Source organism: Rattus norvegicus, chromosome 5 (assembly GCF_021556685.1).
Source record: "Rattus norvegicus strain SHRSP/BbbUtx chromosome 5, alternate assembly SHRSP_T2T, whole genome shotgun sequence".
In the NCBI taxonomy this organism is placed as follows: Eukaryota; Metazoa; Chordata; class Mammalia; order Rodentia; family Muridae; genus Rattus; species Rattus norvegicus.
Window position 1 is genome coordinate 116,879,042 of NC_141538.1, and position 4,309 is coordinate 116,883,350.

The window sequence follows — 4,309 nt, forward strand, 5'->3', positions numbered from 1 at the left end:
AGGGAAAAGCTAAAGAAATCTGAGGAAGAGGGCGACCCTGTGGGAGGACCAGCATTCTCAATTAACCTGGACCCCTGAGATCTCTCAGATCCTGAATCACCAACCAGACAGCATACACTAGCTGATATGAGGTCCCCAAAACGTATAGAGCAGAGGACTGCTGGATCTGGGTTCAGTCAAAGAAGATGCACCTAACCCTCAAGAGACTGGAGGCCTCAGGGAGTTGAGAGGTCTGGTGGGGTAGGTGGGGTTAGAACATCCTCGTGGAGACAGGGTGGGAAGGGGAGGAGGTATGGGATGTGGAGCAGTCAGAAGGTGGTCTAGGATGGGAATAAAATATTGAGCGTAGTAATAACAATAATAATAATAATAATAATAATAATAATAATAATAATAAAACACAAACAAAAATAACCAACTATATAACTCTTGTTAATATACACAATCACAGGGATAGTCATGCAACTATGTATATTGCTGCTCTGTTTATAATAGCCAGAAAAACAACCTCGATATCTTTAAATTGAAGAGTGGATGGTTAACGTCTTGTAGTTTTATGTAATGGAGTATTTTTCAGCTCTTTAAAAGTAGCATCATGAAATCAGCAGACAAATAGATGGAACCCGAAAAATCACCTTGAGTGATGTAGTCAAAATCCAGAAAAATAATTATGGTATGCATTTGCTTATATCTGTATTTAACTACTAAACAAAAGTTAACCAAGCTACAGTCTATAGGCTGAGAGGGGTTAGGCGTCAAAAAAGGGAATGGGGCAGGGGCGGCTCATGTGAATCTCCCTGCAAGGGAAAAATAAAATAGATTCCATCAGTGGATTGTAGAGGAGGAGGAGGTAGAGGGACAACATAAAGGAGGATCCGGTGGGAAGGGGGAGGGGGAGGAAAGGTGGGATTGAAGGAGGGAACGAAGAGAGAGAAAGTAAGAATCGAAGGGCATTTGAGTGGATGTATAGAAACCTCGTACAGTTTAAACTTCTTATAATATATGATGATGAGTCACTGACACGTTCACCAAGTGGTCTCTGCAACATTCTAGGAATTGAGCTCAGTTCAACATGAAGATGCCTTCTTTAACTGCTCCTCAATAAGATCTTACTCTGTTAACTACAATTTTTATTAGGGACTCCTTGACTGTAGGAACATTTCCATTGCCTTACTCCCTCTCTAGTTTCAACTATATTTATTTTCTTTACTTGAGTGGTTTGCTTACATGTATATGTGTAGCAAATACATCCCTCTTACCTTCAGAGGTCAGAAGAGGGTGATGGATCATAACTGAAGTTATGAACTGTTGTGAGCTGCCATTTGGGTGCTGGGAATTCAATCAAGATTGTCACCAAGAACGAGTGCTCTTACCTGCTGAGCAATCTGTCCAGGTTAACCACCCCCAACCTCCCCTGTAGGGGGAATGGCAGATTTTAAGTTTATGAGAGTGATTTGAAATTATAAGGGCACATGGGCATATTAAAACCTTATCAGGATAAACAAGTCCCTAATGTTATTTGACACACCAGACCAATGAATGGATTTAACTCCATTACTTAGACAACAAAAAAGAGGTGCAAACCAGCACTATGACGGTCGCACACTACTAAAATTCATTGTAAAAGAGGCGATTTCCCTAGAAAAGTGAGGAAAAGCAAAAGAGAAACAGGCATATGGGCTGGTCAGTGTTCAGCCCAGACATAGGTGCAAGCTGACATGTGCAAAAGTACATGAAGACTGTTCATATGTCTCCCATGCAGCCCCTCCTGCCTTTTCTTTCTCTTCTCTCATTCTAGATGTCAGCATCTAGCAGTTTAAAACACCTAGTTAGAAGATATATTGTAATATATAGTAAAACAAAACAAAACAAAACAAAAGCAAAAAACCCTCAAACTTCAAAGCAGCCAATCTTGTGATATTGGGGATTAAATCTTTGTGTACTAATATCCTCTGGATATTGCTGAACGCATAAAATAAAACTGCTTGGGTGTATCTTAAGAGGCTTTTGTACAGCAGTGCCATTTGACGTCATAGTTTGATGTCACATCCAACAGACACATGTAACTCCCAACTGTCCCAAGGGTCATGTATTGGACACAGGTAATCATTATTGAAAAGACCTCAAAGTTATCACAGAGCACCCAAAACCAAGTTCTCAGCACAAAAGAGGTTTATTTGCCCCAAAGAGACAAAGGCAAGGAATAAGAAACAAAGAGGCAATGGAGGAGAGAGAAGGGGAAAGGGAGAAGGAAGAGGGGCAAGGATATTTACTCTGGAGGGACAAGGGACTGCTGTTGGGTAGAGAGGAGTCAGATGTAGCCCATAGTCTAATGGCAGTTTATAAAGAGAAAGACCTGTGTGTTTTTTTCCCCCAGCTATCCCTGTGGTAGAGTGCTTTGGTTGTGATGATTCGATATGTTAATTAGGCAAAGCTTTCCAAAGCCATGTTTGTCATGCTCGGGCATTCAAGGACCCTTCAATCATCATTTGCATTCCAAACCTGCTTCCACATATGACTTAGTCCTAGGTTCAAGGACAAACTACAGCATGTAAAAGGAACTGGAATTTGCAACCTAAGGTAGGTGGGACAATTGGCCCTAGAGAAATAAGAACACGAGTGCTCTCCCTGCCCCTGATCTGCTGCAACAGTTGAAAGAGCTGGCCCTTTCCCTCTCCTGGCCAGTGAGATAGAGCAGGCCCTGGACTTGGGGGTTGCAGGTGAGAAGGCCCCGAGGGATTGAGATCAGTAGAGCCTGTTCTTCTCCTTGTGTGCTATGTGATTGAGAAGATGAGGAAGAGATGCCCTCATCCTCTCCCTTGTCTCTTCCCACCTACTGCAGGCAGGAGAGCTGGCCCTGAGGTCATGAGAGTAAGAGAACTGGTCCTGTACTTTATCAAGTGCAGATCGTGGGAGAGCAGGCCCTGCACCTATCCTGGGCAACAGGGTAGATCTGGTCCTGGTTGAGGCTATTGCTGGTGAGCAAGCACAGAGGCCACAAGAGCAGGAGAATCTCTCAGCTCAGTGTCCCTCCTGCAGCAGCATCTGGGAGAGTGACTTTGTACATCCTGGAGAGCAAAGTACTCCCGGGTAGTGTGGGCAAGGATGAGCGAGCCAAGAGGGCAAGAGGATAGGGGGGCTAACTACACATTAGATGGTACAGTCTGTGCAGGGCAGGAGACCACATCCTAGTAGTGGGTACAGGAGAGCTTGTGGTCTGAGCACCTCAGGTAACTATCACCATCATATCCTGGGCTTGAATTGGCCCTCTTCAAAATCTCTACGCCATGCATAAACTGCTGTAGTGTATGAAGGCTCAGATCACACAGATCCAAACCAACAGTAGTATAGCAGAATCCAGGGTCCTCTTGGCAGACTCATTGGAAATGAACACTTGAAAGAAAGGTATATGGATAACAGTGTATGCTATGGGACACATTGTGACATACTACAGCCTCTAAAAGGAGATTATTTTCTATTCTCTGGGGTAGGGGTGTTGCAAGGGTGAAGAGTGGCTAGATGGTAATGAGAGGGTTGGGTTATATGATATGAAATCCACAAAGAACTAATAAAAGTTAAAATAAAGAGTAAACTGTTTTTATACCTTGTTTGTTTGTTGCCTACCTGTAAGAAAACATCACTGCTCTGCTGGTTTCCAGGGCTTCGTGGAAGTAGAACTACATAATTTAGTCACAGGTCTTTCATGGGGGAGTCTCTCTGACCTGTGTCTGTGGATGTAGCCAGAAACTTAGTCCTCATTCTTACTCTTTGTACCACTTAAGGCGAACACTTCTTTGTTTCCCCGAAAGATCTTAACACAATGTAGAACTTAATTCAAATGTTATCCCCTTTCCTGGTCCCCCCCTCTCCTGTTCCCTCTCCCCCCTGTTTCTATGAGGATGCCCCCCTCTCCTACTCACCTTCTCTCACCTCACCCTCCTGGAATTCCCTACATTGGGGAATGGAAGGACTAACCCTTCAGTGAGCCAGAAATGAATACAAGTACAAGAAAGGAGTAGGGAGGCTAAGGAAAGCGCACCATGAGAGATGTGATTCATGATGTACTTAGCAAGTTTAACTTTTAATTGATAATGACATTCCTAAATTTTGATATTCAATTCATCATATTAAATTCAATTTAATACATTTTCTTCAAAGGAAGAATAACCATTCTCCTTGAAGCTTCTAGATGAAAAAGTATGCCATTGAGCTTTTAGATGATTACCCACCAGCAAATTAGGGGGGCAGCATTCTAGGAGTTTGGCTCAATTTTCTTAGCCCAATATCTCCAATATTACTTGAATCACCT